This window comes from Danio rerio, chromosome 1 (genome assembly GCF_052040795.2).
Source record: "Danio rerio strain M-AB ecotype USA chromosome 1, GRCz13ab, whole genome shotgun sequence".
Classification (NCBI taxonomy): domain Eukaryota; kingdom Metazoa; phylum Chordata; class Actinopteri; order Cypriniformes; family Danionidae; genus Danio; species Danio rerio.
The window spans coordinates 49,727,925-49,752,178 of NC_141021.1; the positions used below are offsets into that span (position 1 = coordinate 49,727,925).

The 24,254-nt window shown below is 37.3% G+C and overlaps 1 protein-coding gene across 6 annotated transcripts in view; it reads left to right on the forward strand.

The window, feature by feature from the left end:
* The window catches only part of bcl9 (BCL9 transcription coactivator), a 181,786-nt gene that overhangs the window by 64,939 nt on the left and 92,593 nt on the right, over nt 1–24,254 (forward strand). For 3 of the 6 annotated variants that reach the window (XM_087235577.1, XM_087235586.1, XM_087235582.1), the window contains exon 2: nt 1,436–1,644. The exons of the other annotated variants lie outside the window; for them this stretch is intronic. The gene's annotated coding sequence lies outside the window, so the exon portion shown is untranslated. The remainder of the gene's footprint in view (nt 1–1,435; nt 1,645–24,254) is intronic. 6 annotated transcript variants of the gene reach the window in all.

The following is a 24,254-nucleotide window of genomic DNA, read 5'->3' on the forward strand; positions in this document are numbered from 1 at the left end:
ACCGAGACACTTTTGTTAGTTAGCGTAAGACTCTTGTTGTCTCATCTCAACAGCTGAGGGCTTTCAAAACAACGAGAATGCTTGTTTGTTAGCGTGTGTATGTGTCGTATATTTTACATAAAAATGAAATTTAAACCTATTAGGAGGTGCTATTCAATTTACATGTGTGCATAAGTATTGTGGTAGGATTGGATTAGAGCTTTTGCTGCGAGCAGGAATCACAGTTCACAGCTCGGCTCCTTATTACCGCTGCAGCAGGGGAGTATGATGACAGAAATAGTGCACTGAGGAGACATTGCAGGAGCACACACACACACACACACACACTGGCTGGTTATGGACAGGACATGAATGGAAATATGAGGCAAACAGCGATCAGGGCAAAAGTGACAGTATAGCTATGTTTCCCTCCAAAGATTTAAATTAAATTTGCGCAAAACTGTAATATCGAATAAACAATTTGTTTCCATCTGATGAGCCACTGGAAACAAAATGTCACTTTCCGATAAAATGGAGCCAAATATTCAATAGAAAGATTGAGTTTGCTGTGGTAGGAGAAGCCAGTGTAGGTCTTTTTTCTTATAATATATCACTTGCTCCTCAGAAGATGAAATGTAATGTATGCACACAAGCACTATAGAATACACAAGATGTGTCACTCGTATAGTTTCGAATGGGGAAATGAAGCTCCACCTACTGGTACAGGAACCAATCAGCAATCGCTATAGACTGCTGAATCTAGGGGGGAGGGGCTCGGACCAGACGCGAGTTTCTGCAGATTTTGTGTGATTCGAACGTTTTGAAACGAAACTAAAGAGACAGTTGTTGCTCAATTTTATTAGTGATTCCTAATATGAAATGTAATCGTAATTAAGTGAAATGACTTGCCCTAAAGGGACCTAGGCGCACAGTGGCGTTTGGAGGCGTGAGATGCTCTTTGGTAGCGCAAACACTCAAGACAGTTCTATGGAGGTAATAAAACTGAACCACTTTGATTACAGACTTTGGCTGAGGAATAACCAAAATAATATTTCAGATGTTTGACAATGTGGTTGGTACGCTGGTTTGTCAGTTAATGCCATCCTATGGCACTCATTTTTATCCCCGTATGATCTCTCATAACAAAATCCAATGACTTTTTTGATGCACATGCATGGATGGACTATAAAATAAACAAGACATGTCACTCATATAGTTTTGAATGGAGGAAAGTGTTACAGACTATATGGCTAATGAAGCCCCACCTTCTAGTACAGGATCCAATCATCGATTGCTATAGACTAACCACTCTCTGGGGAGGTGCTTGGTCTAAACGTGTCCTTTGATGACAGTGTCAACAAACGTACTGGAATCTCAGTAAACACTTGCTTCACAGACATAAGAAAATATCCAAATAAAGCTTGAAATCTCTTTTTTTTTGTTTTGTATTCTGTAGGAAAGGAATGTGAGGTACAGACCATCCCGTCCAACACATATCACTTAACAGCAACTACTCGAACGTCAACAAACTTGTAAACAAAGAGTCCCTGTCATTTTTGGGAGGAGATTTGCCATGAAGGCCAAGTAGTGAATTACTTCAGAAGACCAGAGTGATCACACAAAGCATTATTCAGAGGATGACCATGTGATGAGGCCATAAATGAGGTTGGTGTCGTGATCTCGTTCCATTCGAGTGCGCATTAGCTTAATCAACCTGAAAAAATGCTGATTTTGTTTGATTCGAATGTTTAGAGCAAAACTTATGAGACGGTTGTTGTTTAATTTTATTGGTGATTCCAAATATGTAACGTAATCATAAGCTTGGTAAACAATTTTGGAGAATTTGATGTTTCCCCAATTAGAAAAAATGCAAAAGAGACGATTTTAAAGATGGCCGCTGAGTGAAATAACCAACACAGGCTCATTGTGGATGCGTACGCCTGTTTACATTTCTGGACAGCTCAAATTGATCTACTCTGTTAAAATAGCTAGGTTCAAAATACCCCAACATATAACCCAACTATAGGTTATTATAGCACCTTCCTAACTATGGTTTATTTTAACCCAATGCATTTGGTTATATAATTGAATCCAATGCATTGGGTTATTTTAATTAAATGTAATTTCTTTTCCATTCTGGTATCAATATTGCTACTATTACCAGTACTACTATTAATTTTATAATTATGACTGTGCAAATTAATAATATACAGTATTCAAAATATTGAAAATGCTTTTTTCCCATTACATTTTAGTTCCAGACATTTTTGGTAAAATAAATCAAGAATCACAAACAATGAAGAAACAGAGCAAAAAGCAGACAGTTATAAACTTAGCAAGCAGAAAATCACGTGTTGATGGAGCAGAATATGGAGCTCTGTGTGCTGTAAAGACTGTCCAGCAGCTGCAGAAGGCTTCACTCAGTGTCTAAAATGTACAATACATTTTAACCACATCCAAACGCTTCTAAAAGATGGTCTTGGATAGTGAAACAGATATAAAAACACGACATGGAGAGGTAATTTGCTTAAAAAATACCAACAATATTATTGTGTTAGAACTTAAATAAACTTTTTTATTATGCAAAAACAACATTGTGTACGCATATTAAGACCGCTGTTTTGTGTCAGTTAGATCAGTTGACTGTTGAAATTCAAATTTTTATCCCAACTGGTTGAGTTATTAAATAAATAACCAAATAAAAGTTTAAAATAACCCAACAAAACACCAAATATTTAACTCAACCAGTAGAATTATTAATAAATAACCTACTAAAGGGTAAAAATAACCCAACAAAGACATTGGGTTAAATAAACAACTCAATGTTTTTTAGAGTGTAGCCAGAGGTACGTCTGGCTATTTTGTCTTTAAAGCGAAAGTGAATGATATGGAGCGGTATGATGCCCACAGCCGACTTTTGCTTCTTTTAACGGCACCAGCTGACCGCTTACGTCAGTGTGGACAGCTTTTCCAGTGTTACCAGTTTGCCCAGTGGCGCACCGCATATGTCGGCAGACTTGACCGCTGAGTTGACCGCAATGACAAACTTTAAGTCCGATGAAGATCAATTCCAGAAAACGAAAAAATAAAAACTAAACAACAGGCTGAAAATGCGGTGAACTCACATAACAGTGAGGGCTTTTCTTTTTCTAGATTGCTTTCAAAAACACTATCGTTTGGGTTTAGGAAAGGTTGACATCAAGTTGACCTGCTTGGTTGAAGTGTATAAGTATATATCCTCTGGTAGATTTATGCGAAAAAAGGATGCACGAGAGATAATTGTGATGATCAAAAAGCATACACAGCGCCCTCTGGCAGATTTGCAAAAAGAAAAAATGCTAGAAGACGTACCTCCGGTTACGTGTTTCACTGTCCCCAGAAAGGTAGACCTGGGTACGTATCTGAAATGAGCCTGGGTTGCAACAGACTTCCCTTAAAGCGACTTTGATAAATGTGTTTCTATTGTAGTTTAACCAATGATTTCTTATTAGGTCAAAAGTTTATTCTACCCAGTTGTGCCCATTCGATTTTCTAAATTTCTGTGCATCTTGGTGTTTGGTATCAAGCATTTTGTTTAAATGTGATATTACAAAATGTACTTAACAATAGATGGATGGAAAACCAGCTAGTGACTGCAGAGGGACAGATGAAGACGTGGCCAGAGTGAGATAGTGGCCAAGAGAAGTGTAAGACGTGGATGAGGTGCTTATAGGTAGGCCCATACAGAATCTGCTCACAGAGAATTCCGCAGATTTCTGCGGATTTCTGTTTTAGCCCATCATTAATTCTGTTTATTTACTTGAGTAAATTTGTGTAGATCTTTATTTATTTAGTTTTTAAACTAATTACTGTAATATTATTGACTAATGTGAAATCTTTTTCTCATTTATGTACAATGTAGTTTGTAAAGTAATATTTTCTTTATTTTATATATATATATATATATATATATATATATATATATATATATATATATATATATATATATATATATATATATATATATATATATATATATAATATATCTACTAGTCCGAGAGCCTTGAGAGACTTATATGAGAGACTTGCTTTGTTTACCAAATAAAGTAAATCCAACTGGATTTGCATTTTAAACATTAAGTTATTTTTTAATTCACATATTAAGGTATTATTTATGATACTCCCAAAATAATTTTCTGCATAAATAGCAAAGAACTTCTGCAGATTCCGTCTGGCCCTACTCATAGGTAATAGAGAGACATGTTTGAGGCTGAAACCCAGAGAAGTGGACTCACCTCTGCTTCTTGGCATCTATCTCTGCTCTTTTTGGCATCTCCTTCGGTTTCTCTCCTCCCCCCACGTGCTGATATTCTTGTTTCCATACCAACACTGCTCTCGCTTCAGGACTTGCTGGACCATGCACACTACAAACAAACACAGTGCATTCTTGTCTATAACGCCTGTAATCTATAAGTTTCAATGTTTTTTGACGTATACTGTTTGACACTAGACTGATGTCAAGAAGCATTGCGTCAGTTTGCTTTATCGCTTCAGAATGACATTTTTTGTCTTATTTACTGTCATTAGGCCTGTCACAATAATCAATATATTGACTTATCGTGCAATATTTGGAGATGCCGTTGCAATATATATTTACAAATTCACCTTCAAACCTCAAAGTGGTGGAAGGTGGTCAAAGTTTATAATTGGACATTTACCTAATAGGACATTTAATAGTATATATAATAGGACATTTCACTTTTTAACATCAAATTATAGTATCTAAATAACCTTTAGAATGATGAGTATTTCAAATTGTTTATGGCTATTTACATTAATTATGCTGTTATATAATTATTATATATATATAATCAGTGGCATAAAATGATCTCAAAATGACAGAAATATGGCTTATTATAGCAATTTCTGTGACAATATATCGCAAAACAACAATTCCTTATCGTGACAGGCCTACCTGTCATAATCAAGAGATGTAATGTTATTTACTTTATATTGTAGCACTGCAAACGCTGTCTAGCCTTGTGAGCAAATGAAAAAGGCGCTTTATTTAATTTAGCCATTTTTCAATTTCAGCAAGCACTAAGTACATTTATCCTGTTATAAAAGAGTTTTATTTCAAATAAATGATCTCATGAACTTTCAGTCATCAGATATATTTGAAACAAAAAAATGCATCTCAGATTCCAAATATATTAAGCTACACAACTGTTTACAACATTGATATTAATAATAATAATTAAAATTAATAAGAATAATAATTATTATTGTTATCATTAATATTATATACTTTAATTATTATTGTTATTATTATTATTATTATAAAAGAAGAAAATGAAGAAGAAGAATCCCTTGTGCAGAAAATCTGAATATTAGAATGTTTTTTAAAGATTGCGTGAGCTGAAAATTCTAATTTAATTTTGTTTCGCAATTTCCAGAAATGTGTACAGGGGTACATATCAAAAATGAGCATGGGTTGATAGTTTCTTAGGCATGTGCAAATTTAAACTTTTTAAAAGAGTCGGCGAGCTGAACACCCAATCAGGCTGTAGTCTGGATAAGCAGCAGGGAGTGTGTGAGGAGAGAGGGAGGGGAAAATCTACTGCTGCTTCCCTGAGAAGAACACTTCACTGGAATTAGTTTCAGCTCAGATTGGGAAAGCAGACTGAAAACAGTGGGGACAAAACTGCTACAGGCGCCTATTGTTGTCTTTCACAACATGTGCGTATGTGTGGCTTCACGTTCAGTCTGTTGCTCTGTTACAACAGGAAAGTTGTCTCCATAGTGTAACCACTGACTTTATACTACACAGCTAGACACAGTCCAGAATATTGTTTCTAATGGAATCAGTTGTATTCAGTCTATGATTATGATAGGTGGTTAGACTTGTGGTTAGACCCTTGTAATGGGTAATTATTTAAACATTACAGCATTCATAAAATAATTTGTTTTTCCCCTTTTCAAAATATATACTATGCATAAAGACCTTACAAATATATGTTGCACAATCCAAATAAAACAGATTTTAACACAAATTTTAGCAAATAATGTGTTTATTCCTTTATACAGATTTTCATGGTTAAATTTACTTTCACCATTTCATTTAGGGAAATTCTGAGACAAACGTTATCTCTGAACTTTAATAATAAACCTATACAAAATACTGCGCTTCCCACCTCCTTTTCAGTCGCAATGATTTCTGAGACTTCTAGAGCAAGTTCAATGCTCAAGGCTGCATTCGAAACCGCCTACTACTCAGTAGGTACTGCATTTGAATTTAAACGCACTATTCGGCCGTTAGAAAAGTATGTCCTATACAGCATGAATGGGTGAAGTAGGAATGGAATTTGGACGTACTACATCAGCCATTTTGTCATGATCACATGACCCACTTGAGTCGGTTGCGTCACTTCACTCCCATTCATGAATTCTCTTGTGGGGCATCATGGGGTAGCAGCGTGCATGGGATAGGCACTTCAGAATCTCGCCGGAAGTAGTAAGTCATCCGGGTGTTTTTCACATACTGATTTTCGAATTCTATGAATTCGGTCACACTACTCGGCTCGCATACTGATTTTACCCGAGTCTGCCCAAGTCTGCATTGATGCGTTCTCAATACCTAGAACACATCCAGCAACTTTTACGTGTCTTCAGTTCTTGTGGTCTTGAGTTTTGGAACTGAACTTTGACAGTTGATGATAAAGTTACACGAGGATGTAATAATGCTGAAGAATGGATATTGAGAAACAGCCAATATGTTATAATAATCGCTTCAAGCTACATCATATAACTCATGATATCTGGACTAAGCCACAATGAGCACCTCCTCCACTATGATATCGCTGTATATAAAACTTTCTACTATAAAAAGAAGCTTGCAACAGTTGCCCCGCCTCCAAGTTCTTCTGATTGGTCCACTGCTGTGGAACTGACAGTAATGAGCTGCTCTCTGTGTGAAAGTTGAATATCTTGACACGGCGTCTAAAAAATGCTTCGCTTACATGCTTGGCACTTCGAAAGAGGCGAGTGTAACGTTCACACACATCTATCAAGCGTGTGTTTACATTGAACAGCAATAGAACTGCAAGTAGTGCAGTAGACAGGAAAAACACATTCTGTTTGAACAGCACCTAACATCACTATATGTTGACATGTTGTCTATTTTACATTGGCCAGAATCAGTTGCCTTTAGACATTAAGGAAGCTTGCTGGGTTTTGGTATGAAGCCGGCGTATGTGTGTTTTTCCTGTTTTATTGTTGTTGCAGCCATCTTTCTTACATTCACACTAAATCCCACTGATGCCCTGATCATCTCACAGGCTTCTCACTAAGATAAAGAAGGAGAAATGGCCAAGACAAAGAAAGGCCAGAAGAGAGAGAGAGAGATAGTGAAGGAGAAAGAGAGGGGGAAAGTCGGTCAGACCCCCTCCTCGGCAGGACAGGAATGCAGGGAGTCTGGTGAAGGAATGTGGAATGGGTCTCAAGGGGAGGGGGTATAGTCTAGATGTAAACACTGAGTGTGTGTGTCGCCCTGAGTGTGTGTGTGCACAGTGTAATGGGTTTGAGTGCATTATGAGGCTGTGTTATATGTGTCCTGTGTGCGCGTGTTGGTGTATTTTGAGAAAAGGGGGCTCTTTAGGTAGGCCAGCTGTAAGGAACGGCTCCCCGTCTCTGATGACAGCTTTGGGCCAATGAGGTGATTTTATCATGCATGGAAAAGTACCAGCCCCACTTAAACATTGCACTGATCCGAGACCAGCTTTCCAAACTCAGTTACACCACTTTTCCGAGATATTTCCAAGCCTTTGCACTTCCGCCTGAGCTTGACACTTTAGTATTCAGAAACCACTGGTAAGACTTGCCACTATATACATTTTTGTACAACTCCAGTTTAAATGAACACTGCTGACGGTGGAACTCAAATACATTTTGTTCTGGTACTATGGAGGCCCTATAGAGACGTAGTGATGGAAGAAACACATATTTTAATGCTTTTGAATTCTGCTCACCCAGGCTCATTCTGAATATATACAGCTATATACATTTCTGGAGAGCGCCAAATACTTTTTAAAAGCTACGTTTTATTGCAGTTTTTCTTTTCAGTAATTCACCAGAGGCCGCTGTGTACGCCTTTTCAGATCTCAGATTTCTCTCGCGAGTGCCATTCGCACCTGCTATTCTCAAATATATCCACCAGAGGCCACTGTTGACTGATTGAGTGACTGAATGAACGATCGACCGACATACCTTCTTCTTTCCCTTAACCCAACCGATAGTGTTTTCAAAAGCAATCCAGAAAAAGAAAAGTCCTCGTCTGATTTTTACCATGTCTTCAGAATTGACCACATTCTTACCTTGTGATTTACTTGTTCCTTTTATTTTTTGGTTGTTGTTCTTTTTGGTTTCGTGGATGCTCCTTGAGCGACGTCTACGGACAATAAGATGTTCCACAAATCGTTATAAATTTACTTTTTTTTTCACTGTACTCAAACCACGCCATCGTGGTCAACTCTCTGCGTCTCAAGTCCACCGACTTACATGTCGAGATACTGGACAAACTCCTTACAGCAAGGTAAGCGGTCAGCTGGTAAGCGCGAAAAGGAACACTGTGATACCGCCCTGTATTTTTTGTTTAAAAGACGAAATGCAGCCATACGTCCTTCTGGCTACATAATACGCAATCTCCAGATATGTATATACAGCTACATTTCTGAATGAGCCTGTGTTCATTGTTTATATGAGTAAAATTGCATTACATTTTTATTGCATATTAAAGTAGCTTATATTGCAAAATTTTGTGAAAGAATACAAAGTTTAGATAGAATACAAAACCTTTACCACTGTAAAAAGTGATTTGCTGACTTTATTTTTAAATATAGTGACTAAACCGTTGCTTTTAAAGCCATAAGTTGACTTTAAAAATTGAGTAAACCTGTTGCATTTCTTTGTTATGCTAACTCAAAGTGTCTTCACATCTTGATAGCATTATTTAAATTAAGTAGTCAGAAAGTATTTGTATCTTAATATTCTGTTGAAGTTGTAGGACTGAGAAAATTTCAAAACATTCAGTTCGATCATTGCTATAGGCCAGGGTTGTCAAACTCAATTCTTGGAGGGCTGCAGCCCTGCACAGTTTAGTTCCAACCCCAATTAAACCCACTGCATCAAACTAATTGAGTCCTTCAGGCTTGTTTGAAACCTACAGTTAAGTGTTTTGGAGCAGGGTTGGAACTAAACTGTGCAGGGCTGCGCCCCTCCAGGAATTGAGTTTGACATCCGTGCTATAGGCTGTCCCGCCTTTCAAATTATGTAAATGCATACCTCTTAAACTCTTGATCGCATTGAAATGATTACATCATCAGTATTAAAACATCATAATTACTAACTACTATAATCATGGGTCAGTCTGTGCTTTTGAAAACACTATTGGTTGGGTTTATGAAAGGAGGAGGGCAGGCCAGTGTTTCAGTCAGTCAGTCAGTCAGTCAGTCAGTCAGTCAGTCAGTCAGTCAGTTTGTCAGTCGACAGCGACCTCTGATGGATTTACGCAAGAAGAGCAGGCGCGAAGGGGACTCGAGAGAGAAATCTGAGATCTCAAAAAGCGTACACATCGGCCTCTGGTGGATTCACGAAAACAAAAACTGGCAAAAAAACGTAGCTCCTTGGAAGCATTTTGCTCTGTCCGGGAATGCATATGGGGCACATAATCAGAGTCTGGGTTGTGTAGTGATGTTGTTTAGTGCGCATTTATGCGTTCAGACTTTGCATGACAATTTGCAGGGTATGCTTTCAGTTTTATCACGCTAACATTAGCATTTTTAAGATCTCCCTTAAGTCAATAAACTATGTGCATATTTATACAAAAAGAAAGTTAAGTCACCTTACAGTAACGCTGTGGAAGTAATATAATTTCAATATGATTTTTGCAGAAATCTTACACTTTTCCCCCAATAAGCTTTAGGTTGCTGATGAAATATGGATATAGATACAATGCGTAAAACATAATGAGCAAAGTTTAACGTTAACATGACATTCCAAAGCTTGTTCGCTCTGTCAGGATTTTAAACAGGCTGGCCATTTCGTCACTTGGCTTTGTAGCACATATATTCTCATTTAAAGTGACTTTCGGTACACTAATTGCCAGGACAGACCCTCTGGAACCACCCAGGGCAGAACATGGGGAAGTGTCACGCTCCAGGGAAGAGCGCTGACAGAATAAGGCTGAAAATCACAGCACTTCTCAGTTCCTGGGTCAACACCACTTGAGTTTGAGCTCGCAACTTCTGTGTTTACAGCTAAGAGCAATTGCCATCACAGTCAGGTATCTAAATGTATTATTTAAGAAGAAATATATATTATTAGAGAATTATTATTTAAGGACTTATTCACTTTTTATTTTCTGCTGAACAAGGAGATATTTAGCGGAATGTCTTTGCTTCTCTTATACATATGTTGGAAAAGGCACTCTATAAGAAAAACCGTATATAAGACTTTGCACTTTAGGCATACATTCAAAGATATACTCTATATCTGATGCTTTTTTAAACTACTTATTTAAAATGAGCTGGATCAACACAATTTTTACAACGTAAATGTTTTATGTTTAATGCACTTAAATTTGAAAAAGTTAACTTAGTTAATTTCTGTTGGGACAACATTTTTTTACAGTGTACGATATACAGTATCTTTATGTGAAGAAAAACACAGCATGCAATGTCATAGGCAAGGCAAGGCAAACTTTATTTAAAGAGCGCAATTTTACACAACCGTAGTTGATCCAAAGTGCTTTACAATAAAACAAACTAGACAATAAAAGTAACAAACTGGTATTAAAAATATATATATATTTAAAAGTAATACTAAAATACAAATAATAAAAATAAAAATAGATTAAGTCATAGATTTTAAACCGGAGATGTTTCATGACCAGATTCACAGGTTGCTATTTTATACAGTCTCAAAAGACTTAACGTATTTATAGATAGACTTTTAAAATGTGTATTAAAAAGGGGAGCTTAGGAACACGTCTAAATAACTCTGCAATGATTTTTCTCTTTTCTGTTTTTTTCTTTTTTCAGTATAAATATCTAAAATGGCTCAAAATTGATCAAAATACTTTCACTTGAGAAAAAAACTGACTTGAGACCCAGAAGGCACAGCACATCAACATGATCTCAGATTGACGTTGTACCCCAACGTCATATGACCGTTTAGAAATGAAAAATTGTGTTAATGTCAGAACACAACGTAAGGCCGACATCAATGTCCAATGTCCAACCTAAAATCAACCAAATATCAACGTCTAATGCAGCCAGGGCTCATTCTAAAAATGTACTGCTATATATAATTCAGGAGAGCGCCAAATAAGTTCCAGGAGGTACGTTTTTTGCCTTTTTTTTCACAAATCTATCAGAGGCCGCTGTGTACCCATTTTCAGATCTCAAATTTCTCTTGCGAGTACTATTCACACCTGTTGTTCTCACGTAAATCCACCGGAGGTCGCTGTCGACTTACTGACTGACTGACTGACTGACTGACTGACTGACTGACTGACTGACTGACTGACTGACCGATCGACTGACCCTCTTTTCCCTTTTCCAAAACCCAACCAATAGTGTTTTCAAAAGCACTGATTTACGTTTTCGAATAAGCCTATGTTTGTCTAATAATGTTACAGCTTGACGTTGTGTGATGGACGTTACCAATCAGACGTCTATCAGATTTTTATTGCCATACATGAGGAATGAATGTCATTGCTGGCTTTAATGTTGGATTTTGATCACATTCTAACACAACCTAAAATCAACTATCAAGGTTATTTGACATAGTTTTTGGTTTTCAAAATAACATTGTACTTGTACACTGGCTAGGCATTGAATTTTGGTCACCTGACATCACAACCTAAATCTAACCTAATATTATTGTCCTATGACTTCGTGTGCCTGTTGGAGATATGTTTACATCAACAATTTTTAAAACCTTTAAAATTAAATTATAGCATAGATGAACTATATGTGCACATTTATAAAAATGCAATGGGTTTATTCGCTTAAGTAAAGCCAACTAATCACTTTTTATAGTGTTTTGACAATTTCAGAAACCAGAATTACGCATTTACGAAGACAACAATGATGTAGTTTTCAAAAACCATGTACATTAAAGCAGATTTGAAAATAACAGACTTAAAAGGTTTTCATTGTGATGTAAACATGAAAATTTGTGCCAGTGAAGTTATACAAAATATACTTCATTCTTTACATTTTTTTTACTTTAAATGAACTTAACCCACTGGTGCATATTTACTCTTTTGCTTCTTATAATTTTTGAACAAATAATGAATTTTATTATTTTATTTTTTTATTTTATTTTATTTTATTTTATTTTATTTTATTTTATTTTATTTTATTTTATTTTATTTTATTTTATTTTATTTTATTTTATTTTATTTTATTTTATTTTATTTTATTTTATTTTATTTTATTTTATTGACATGGGCATCACAATTACACTGGACAACCAAAAGCATTTGTTCAAGTGTTTTAGCAAACTTGCTAATTCTCAACACCTATCCGCAGGAGGCTTGAAAAAATGGACAAGATGGAAATATAATAAATACATATACACAACATTATAGTTCTTTACATAAAATTACTGAAGGCAAAAGCAAAGGTGGCATGATCAAACAAACTAACAGACTATTTGTGCAGACACTGCTGTTTTGTTTTTAACCACTTATTAAGAACACTACTAAAATATTTACAATACTTTCTGATTTTAAGCTAACCGGTAAATCATTTCACAGTTTGGCACCCTTAACAGAGAAAACAGATTGACCAAAAGAGGCCTCACACTTTGGCACTAGACAGTCACCATTAGTATTTGCTCGTGTGACTCTGCGAGAGGTTTGATGCCGAGATCAGAAAACAACATGATTATTTAAACATTTAAAAAACAATTTAAGATAATCAAATTTAATAAAACTATCAAAACTAAAAAGGTTTTGTTTACATAAAACTTCACAATGATGCCATCGCATAGGCTTTAAGTCCATAATTTTAACTGCTTGTTTATATATTGAGTCAAAAGGCTTCAATGTAGTTAAAGAGGCTTGTGACCATGATGTAATGCAATAGGTCAAGTGAGAGAATATCATTGTGTGCATGTATAATTTCATAGTTTGATATGTTGAAAACCTTCTAATAAAACCAAAACAGAATTGGCTTGACTTTCTTATATTTTTAACATGACTATATTTTAAATGAATGTCTAGTGTTATGCCAAGATACTTCAATTCGTTCACTGTGTGAACTATTTCTTTCATGTCATTGATGCTGTAATCACACGAAAGCTTCCGTGACTTTACCTTGATAGATCTCTATGTCTAGAATAAAGTGAAATAAAGCCAATTAATCAAGCCTTTGAATAAAGTGCTCCTTTAAATGGTAAAGTATTCATGTAACGCCGGTGGTCCGCGCTGTTCATCTGCTGGTCTAGGGAGGAATAGAGCCTCAGGCAAGGTTGAGTCAAGGTGCTGGGCTTAATTCAGACGGCGAGAGGAAAACTATATGTGAAGGTTAGGGTGAAAGACCCAGCTCTATACTACTGCTACTATATTAGAACTAATGATTTTAATAAATAATGCTCATTTGTGCTTTGGGTGTTATACGAGCGATAAGAGGGCATTTGTGGCAACACTAAGTAGTTGAAAAGAGGGTAAAGAACTTTGTGTGTGTGTAAAGGAGAGAGAGTGTCTTGCCTGTGTGTGTGTGTGTGATATTTTTAGCTTGTTCCCTCTATATGAGGGTGAGCTGCTGGAACAGCATGCTTGTGTGTTTCGGAAATAAGCTCAAGTGCTAACAGCAAAACTTGAATGTACACACAGAGGCAAAACTCTTCCCCTAAAAAGACTTTTGACCTCAATGGTATATTCAGCAGCACAGCTGTACCCTGCTGAGTTTTTCTCTTTAATTTGAATTCTTGTTCAAATAGTAAAACTGTGAACTTCTGCTGCTTTTAATGTGCTGTATTTATAGATTGGATTTAAGCATTCGGTTCTAAATTAAAAATAAACCGTATATTCTGTTATCAGCATTTAAAAAGTCAGAGTTAATAAGTTAAATTCTCTTTTCTTATGTACCATCTTACAATGGAAAAGATTCGGTAGTCCACCAAAGGTTGCAGTCAAAACTTTAATTTGATTTGGCAGCCAGTGCTGACATATATAGAGAAAATGGCTCCAAACTAAATATATGCAAACACACATATATGGGCCATTCTTCAACTACGGGCACTTTTAGCCTTGTGAAGTTGAGTAAAAAAACTTGTTCAAAATTAATGTAACATTGCCTCATAAGTTTGAACAATTTGTCTAGTTTTAAGATCTGTAAGAGGACAAACTTAGATAAGAAGAGAAACATTTTTTCCATCGTGAACTGAACAAATTCCACCACATCTTAATATACAGCTTATTTCAAAATGAAGGCAGTCAAACATTGTCTAAGACTATTTTTGTATCTAGTTTAACCAGTCTTTCCACAATATATATAATAATCATACATTTGTCAGTGAAATAAATGAGTTGCATGCTGAATTGAACACCTGTCACACTCTAAAATTTAATATTAATTTGATTAAGAGCTTATTAGAAAATAAATGAACTGAATTTGTATATTGAATAGAGCATGAACTCATACATTGTGAATACGCTTGTAATGTGTGATGAGAACTTTTCAGATATTTTTAAAAAATGTGTGTGGTGATGGAAATGACAGTGGTGGAAATGACAGTGATGGAAATGACAGTGGTGGAAATGATATTTCAACAGTTTATTGTGAAAAATAGCTTCACTGATTCGCTTTGAATTGTTACTCGCCGTTCATGTATACAAAACACTCTTAATTACCCCTATTTTCTTTGGTTTTTAAAAACATCTTTGAAGTACAACATGTCTGGAAATGATGTATATTAATGTATTTCTTTATCAAGCAATATTTACCTTGATTTTTCTTCAAGTGTTGTTGATAAAAATGAAAACCATGTTCTCCGATGGCACTATTCATTTTCATAGAAAGTACCTAAATAATCTTTCACACAAACTTTTTAAAGCGCCATTACAGTGTTGTGGTGGAAATGACTCTGATACTGTGCGACAGCTATATTTTGTATAAAAATAGAATTGATAATTCTCTCACATAAATAATCTTTTAAAATGTTATTTTCTTTTTTTTTTAAATCTGGGTGTGCGACAAGGCGAAAACAGGGATTTTGTCAACTAAAAGGAGGTTGAATAATATGAAAAAAAACATAACAGAAAGCTTGTAATTTTTTTTAAGTTGGCTTTGTTTGTTAGTTTGACAAAAAAAGAGGAGTTTGAACAAACTTATATATATTTTTGGATATTTGATCAAACGACATAAAAGTGCCCGTAGTTGAAGAATTGCCCATATATATATATATCTTCTTACTGGCCACTTTATTCGGTACACCTGTCCAATTGCTCAAAACCTGTCCAATTGCTACAAATTTATAATCAGCCAATCTCATGTCAGCAACTCAATGGATTTAGGCATGTAGACATGGTCTAGACGATCTGCTGCAGATCAAACTGAGCATCAGAATGGGGAAGAAAGGTGATTTAAGTGACTTTGAACCTGACATGGTTGTTGGTGCCAGACGGGCTGGTGTGAGTATTTCAGAAACTACTGATCTACTGGGATTTTCATGCACAACCATATAGGGTTATCAGAGAATGGTCTGAAAAAGAGAGAATATCCAGCAAGCGGCATTTCCAAATTTATTTCTTGTTCAGTCCTTCCATCATTCGGCCCTTCCTTCCATTCTCCATTCATTTAATTTAGTGATTGTTTAAGGCTGTTCGCTGATTTCAGTCATCATACAGTCGACATCCTTCAATTTCTCATTGGTGACACGCAGTCTATAAACAGACTCTGAGTTAATGCGTGGAAAGATTTTGCACATCGTCTTGGACACTTTTAATACTTACAAAATGTTTGCTGCATTTTTAAAGCTCCCATATCTTGAGGTAGTTTAATATGATGTGATTTACTTTCTATGTGCGATTTGATTGGACAGATTTTTCGACTTTAGCCAATCACCATAGACAAGAAAAAAATAGAGTAGTGACTGAAGGTTGAAGGAAAATAGTGGAGTAAATGTACCAACACAGTACTAAAAATGTACTCAAGGGAAAGTAAAAGTACACCTTTTAAAACTACTTAGTAAAGTACAATTCCTGAAACAACTCTATTACATTAATTGTAATTTGTTACTTTACACCACTGCTAACAACAGGCCTATCTTTAAGCATTTCTCAGTTATTGTTTAAACTCAATTTCCATATGCAAAAAATGAGTTTTCCCATCATGTGTCGAATGTGGAAATTTACCAAAATAAAACAAATGTGACTCCATCTTTAATCTTTCTGCAGCAATTAAAGACTGTGTAATTTGACTAAAAGGCCTGCTTTGTCTAAGATTATAACATGACAGTTCAAATTAACGACAAAACACACACACAAGCTCCACCAATGCAGATAGTGACGACGACTTTCTATTTTTCCTTTCTCTTCCATCCATATCTCTCTCTCTTGCAGGTCTCTGTCCCCTTGATAAAGAGCGGTTTGAATATCAATGAGGCTTGTTCTCTCTCGGGTCTGCGGCCAGCTGTTATAGAGCGCGCGCCATTCTGCTGCTATTTTGAGGCAAGATGCGTAATTAAAAAATCAATATCTTCCGACGAAGCCTTTTCACTATACGCAGCCATATTGACTCTGTTAACACACGTCCCGGTTCGCTCACAACACAAACACACAAATACCTCTAAACAGCATATGATATAAGACAGTGTTTCCCAAGCCTGTTCCTAAAGACACACCAACTGTACATATTTACGATGTCTCCCTTACCTGACTCATTAACTTCAGGTTTTTGAGTCTCTTCTGGAGTGTTCTGATGAGTTGATTGGGGAGAGGTTGAAAATGTGGGCTGTTGGCGTGACTTCAGGAACAGGGTTGGGAAGCACTGCTATAAGAACAATAGTTCATTCATTTTATTTTCAGCTTAGTCCCTTTATTAATCTGGGGTTGCCACAGTGGAATGAACTGCCAACTTATCCAGCATATGTTTTACACAGCGGATGCCCTACCAGCTGCAATCCATCGCTGGGAAACATCCATAGACACTCATTCACACACATACACTACAGACAATTTAGCTTACCCAATTCACCTACGGCATGTCTTTAGACTTGTGGGGGAAACCGGAGCACCCAGAGGAAACCCACGCCAACTTGCGGAGAACATGCAAACTCCACACAGAAACGCCAACTGACCCACCTGGGGCTTAAACCAGCGACCTTCATGCTGTGAGGCGAATGTGCTACCCTCTGCACCACTGTGCTGCCGCTATAAGAACATAAGTGATGAATATTGTCCAACACATCTGTTTTCTGAATTGCGCTGCGTTAAAAGCTACACTTTCTGCAGATCTGTGAACGTCTTGTGCGTTTGAGCCAGGGAGTAGCACCCCTGCAGTCGTTGCTGGCACTGGAAGCTCGGACGCAATCGTCTGTTGTGACAGCGACAAGACGAGGAGATTTCTGCATGCAAATAAGATGTAAACAAACCATCAGGGAGCCATCTGTGTGGCTGGAACTGCCTGTGGGGGGGCGGGGCCTGTGTAACCAGGGAGACGAAGGAGCGAATGAAAGTTCACCGCATCCGTTGGGGTCACCGGTGTGAACCCCTATGAATGTAAACAGAAGTGTTATTACTTCAGTCTTTGCCCGTTTAAGGGCCACACTGACGTGGCCGTGAATTAGTGTTCGTTTAGTGCTTACAAATGAGTCGACGGTCTACTGCGCGCTTCACACACACAATAGGGGGAGCTTGGCCAGGCTCTTGTAATTAACTATCCTAAACGAGGAAGGAAAAATGAGGTTGAAGGTTAATATCTACAAGCATTGTGTTGATACAACATGCTGTTCCATCAGCGCTGATAGAGGTAACCCTGTCTATCTGACCTGAGCAGTGCTGCTCTTAATAGATGAGCTAAGAGGGGAGTAACTTAAAGGGATAGTTCAACCAAAGTCTTCACTTGTTCCAAACTATTGACTTCCATTTGTTTTTCCTACTATGAAAGTCAAGGGTTACAGGTTTTCAGCTTTCTTCTTTTATTTTTAAGTGTTCAATAGAAGTAAGAAAGTCATAAATGTTTGGAACCATTTGAGGGTGAGTAAACAGAGAGCAAACTTGAATTTTTGGGTGAACTATCCCTTTAAAACAGGGGTGCCCAAATTCGCAGTGTTGCCAACTTTTCAAACCCCCTATAGCGACAAATTTTTTAAAAAGCAACAAATCTAGCGACTTTTTTGTGTGTTACTGGAGATTTTTATAGACTCTCATGTGTTCATACTGTACCGTCCCTACTCTTCTCAATGAACTAAGGGTGATGTCGTTGGCCTTTCCCCCGCCTCAGAGCACAGGTGGCCCAGTCCTCGTACAGCAGTCTCTCCCACCTGCAGCCTGAGAGCAGATCAATCCTCTGCGTACAGACGGCAAATGATTTAGCACCAGCAGTGTGAAGGTATTTCCATAGTACAGTCAAACCGATCTGCTTTTCTTTTGTTTTAACAATTTAATTTGACCTTACTTGTTCACAATCACAGAGATTTTAGTGGCAGTTTCTGAACTTGTCTGAGTTTATTACATCTGAGAGATTCACTACACATTTTCATATACTGCATTCAAACAGCAATACATTTAGTTAATTTGAGATGCCAACATAAAGCGTATTACAAATGTAAATACCCCTTTATTAACCATAGGCTGTTAAACAAACAGAAACGGTGTAACGTGATGACATCAATAGTATGCAATATCGTAATCTAGCAACATTTAGCGACTTTTCCGGCAAAGCTTAGCGCCTTTTCAATAAAAATAGTTGGCAACAGTGCAAATTCAATCCTGGAGGCCAGGTGTCCTGCAGAATTTAGTTCTAACTTTACTCAACACACCTGCTTGGATGTTTCTACTCTATTAAAATAGTTTATCTCTACTATATTAAAAATACCCCAACATATAACCCAACTATATGGTATTATATAAAATAATATGGGTTATTTTAACCCAGTGCATTGGGTTATATAATTTAATTCAATGCATTGGGTAATTTTAATTAAATGTATTTTTTCCCCATTCTGGTATCATTATTGCTACTATTACCAGTACTACAGTTAATTTTATAATTATGACTGTGTAAATTAATAATATACAGTATTCAAAAATATTGAAAATACTTTTTTCCATTACATTTTAGTTCCAGACACTTTTGTTCACAAACAATGAAGAAATAGTACTTAGTTAAAATACTTGGGTTAGAAATATCCCAACATATAACTATAGGTTATTATAGCACTTTCCCAACTATGGGTTATTTTAACCCAGTACATTGGGTTATAAAATGTAACCCAATGTATTGGGTTATTTTGATTAAATGTAATTACTTTTCCCCATTTTGGTATATATTCCTCAGAGTTTGGTCAATATTGACATGATAGCATCACGCAGTTTCTGCAGATTTGTCGGCTGCACATCCATGATGCGAAAATCCCGTTTCACCACATCCCAAAGATGCTCTATTAGATCTGGTGACTTTGGAGGCCATTTGAGTACAGTGAACTCATTTTCATGTTCAAGAAAGCAGTCTGACCAGGCATACCATTACACCACCACCAGCAGCCTGAATCATTGATACAAGGCAGGATGGTTCCATGGTTTCATGTTGTTGATGCCAAATTCTGACCCTCCCATCCGAATGTCACAGCAGAAAAAGAAAAGTCCTGATTTTTATCATATTTTCCAATTTTACCACATTCTCACCCTTTTATTTACTTGTTCATTTTATTTTTTGCCTTTTGTTTTTGTATCATCCGATTACTGGAAACATTCTTCGCCAGACTCAAATCTGGTTGTGGTCAGCTCCTCTCTGCGTCTCAAGTCTGTCGATGTACATGGCGAGCTACTGAAAAAACTGGTAACAGTGGAAAAGCCGTCCATATGGAGGTAAGCGGTCAGCTGGTAAACGCGAAAAGGAATGGCATCACTCTGTAGCATTCGTTTTAAAGATGACATGCAGCCATAAGTAGCTCTGGCTACATAATTCGCTATCTCCAGAAATGTATATAGGGCTACGTTTTCAGGTTGAGCCTGTGTTTTTTTCTTTCCCTAGTATAACTCTTAAATACAGTAATAAATATGTAATTTTGCTAGATTTTTCTTGCCCTTTCTGTGCTGGAATACACTCAAAAATACTTTTGCTGTTTGTTCAAACTACGTTTTTTTTAAGGACAACTTAATTGTTTTAAGTTCAATCTACTTAAATTTGTAAAACGATTGCGTTAACTTAATCAATATGTGTTGGGACAATATGAAGGAATAGTGTGGAACCCTGTCGTTTTTGACAGTGTTGGCTTGTGAGGATATTTTTTAGAAATTGTGGATATGCTGTGAGTCTGACAGTGCGTTTGTATGTATTTGTTCTGGCAGTCCTCCAAGCGGGTCGAGGGGCCCAGCAGAGAGCAGACTGTTTCAGGGTGGCTGAGAGGAAGATCTTTCCCTCGTCTTGCTGTTGGCCTTCATAAACTGTACAGCTTTGTTTTCCAGCATTGTTTCCCTGTGTGTGCGCACTGCTGTTCTTTCCTCCCTCATGCTGGCATCGGGCATAATTTGATTGGCAGCTGTTGGCACGTAACTTTAAATGTACCTCTTGCTCATTGTGAGGTAATGACTTCTGATTGTGGTGGATGGAAGCCAGCGTTTAAGCTAAATAATCTAGGCTAATGACTGCGCTCTTTTATTATTTATCAGGCTCAACGCTCGCTCTGCGCAGTATATATAGATATCCTGCTGGCTGGTTGGCTGGCTGGCCTGATGACCTAGTGACTGACTGGCAGCCGCGCTGACTGGCCTATTTGCCAGGAGTTGCTGAGTCACGCTGCCCATGGGATGGAGGGGGCTCTCTAGAGCCGCTCTCAGATCTGCAGGGAGGCACTTATACTGATTCTAATGTGTATCGATGTACATTTGGGTTTTACAGAGTCAACATTTTTTTGAGTATACTTTAAAAAACCCAATAAATGGTACAACGAGTGCAGATTTCTTTCCTCTGTTGATGCATTTCCTATATCAGTGTTTCTTAACATATCCTTTGTCTTTCTAGCTGTCTATGAACGGATGGATGAAACTGTAAATAGAGGGATGAATGGATGGTTGGATGGATGAAATAGTAAATAGAGAAATTAATGCATGGATGGATGGATGCATGAATAAATGGATGGATGGATGGATGGGTGGATGAAACAGTAAATAAAGGGAGGTATGCATGCACGGCTTGATGCATATATGGATGGATGGAACAGTAAAGAGAGGGATGGATGCATGCAAGGTCAGATGAATGAATAGATAGATTAGTAAGAGGGAGGGATGCATACAGGGTCAGATGGGTGGATAGATGAAACAGTAAATAGAGAGAGGGATGCATGCATGGCTTGATGGATGGATGGATGGATGGATGGATAGATAGATAGATGGATGGAACAGTAAAGAGGGGGATGGATGCATGCAAGGTCGAATGAATGGATTAGTAAATAGAGGGAGGGATGCATACAGGGTCAGATGGATGGATGGATGGATGGATGGATGGATGGATGGATGGATGGATGGATGGATGGATGGATGGATGGATGGATGGATGGATGGAACAGTAAAGAGAGGGATGGATGCATGCAAGGTCGAATGAATGGATGGATTAGTAAATAGAGGGAGGGATGCAAACAGGGTCAGATGGATAGATGGATGGAAGGATGGATGGATGGGACAGTAAATAGAGGGAAGGATGCATGCAAGGTTGGATGGGTAGATGAATAGAACTGTAAATTTAGATATAAATTAATGCAGGGTCAGTTGGATGGACCGAAGGATGAAACAGTAAATAGAGAGAGAGATGGATGGATGCAATAATGGATAGACAGATAAAACAAAAAGAGATGGAAAAATGTAACCATGGACGACTGGAGAAAACGATGGATGGATGGATGGATGGATGGATGGATGGATGGATAAAACAATAAATAGAGATATGGATGGATGGGTGCATGGAACAGTAAATAGTTGGATAAATGGATGAAACAATTAGAGAGGCAGATGTATGAATTAAACAGCATATAGAGGAATGAAATGATGCATAAACGAAACAGTCAATAAAGAGTTGGATGGATGTATTGATGGATGGAGGATGGATGAAAAAATAGAATGAGAGCTGGATGGATAGATGGAAAGATGGAACAATACAAAGACATAATAATGGATGGATGGATGGAACAGTAAATAGTTGGATGGATGGATGGATGGATGGATGGATGGATGGATGGATGGATGAATGGATGGAAGGATGGATGGATGGATGAAACAGTAATTAGAGAAATTAATGGATTGAATTTAACAGTAAATAAAGGAATGAAAGGATGCTTAAACTAAACAGTAAATAAAGAGATGGGTAGATGTATGGTGGAAATGTATATAGAGGGATGGGTGGATGGATAGAGATGGATGGATGAAACAACAGATTGAGAGCTGGATGGCTGATGGCTGGATGAATGGATGGATGAATGAAACTATATAGAGATATAAATGGATGTATGGATAGAACAGTAAATAGATGAATGAATGGATAAAACAATAATTATAGAATTGGATGGATTGAACAGTAAATAAAGGAATGGATCGATGGTTAGAGGAAACAGTAAATATAGAGATGGATGGACAGATGGATGTATGTAGAAACAAAATAGAGGGATGGAGTGATGGATGAAACAATACATAGAGTTATGGATGATGGATGGATGGAACAGTAAATGGATGGATGGATGAAACAATAATTAGAGAGATGGATGGATGGATGGATTGAACAATAAATAAAGGATAGATAGATAGATAGATAGATAGATAGATAGATAGATAGATAGATAGATAGATAGATAGATAGATAGATAGATAGATAGATAGATAGATAGATTATTCTTTCATAGATTCATTCCATCATATTTCTAGGTGTTCAACCATCATGAGAAGCTTTGTAAGTGTCTCAGTTCACTCACTCACTTCTGCCACAGTGGAATGAACCGCCAATTAGTCACAGTTGTTTCAACTTACTTTTACTTTTTTTCTTTTTTTTTAGCTGTCTTTAGTTTACAAGCCCAGACTTATAACCACTAGTCTAAGCACTCGTGTGTGGTTACCGTTTAACAAATCCAAGTGATTAGAAGATTTTATTAGATCCATGGGAACATCAAGGGACAACAGTAAAAACACTAGAGCTCTTTAAAGCGGCCTCGTGTTGCTGACTGAGAGAAAAGATGTGGGCATAAATGTGTTGTTGAGTGAAGTAAACCTCAGTCTGTTTAACAAACGCCACAATGGCCTCCTCAGCCACCCTGACAACCACAAACCGCCACGACTGCATCACAATCAACACTCACACACACAACAGACAATGGTTAACGTGACAAGCACGCCAAAAGACAATTTGTGTGCTTTTTATTACATTTAGATGTCTATTCTTGCCCACAGAAACTTTTGAGTGCAGTGCATTGAGGCATTTATGCAAGGGTAAAGATAAAGGTTCCTTATTGGCAGCTGTGGTTCTAAGAAGTTCTTATACTTACTTACCTACTCCGAGGGCTGTTTATATTGAAGTTGATATTTGGACGCACTATGTTGGTGTTACATAACATAATTTTATGAGGTGGGTTGTTATGGTGTAAAGTCAAGTGTGTGGATTAAGCATGGACAGAGGGGACGTGTCCCCACCAGTATCCACCAACTATTAAATTCATTCATTTATTTATTTTCTTGTCGGTTCAGTCTCTTAATTAATCCAGGGTCGCCACAGCAGAATGAACCGCCAACTTATCCAGCAAGTTTTTACGCAGTGGATGCCCTTCCAGCCGCAACCCATCTCTGGGAAACATCCACACACACATTCAAACACACACTCATACACTACTGACAATTTAGCCTACCCATTTCACCTGTACCGCATGTCTTTGGACTGTGGGAGAAACCGGAGCACCGGAGGAAACCCACGCAAAGGCAGGGAGAACATGCAAACTCCACACAGAAACGCCAACCAAGCCGAGGTTAATATTAACCTAGACATGCAGAAAGGGTTAAATCACATTATCTCCTGATATACTTATATAGT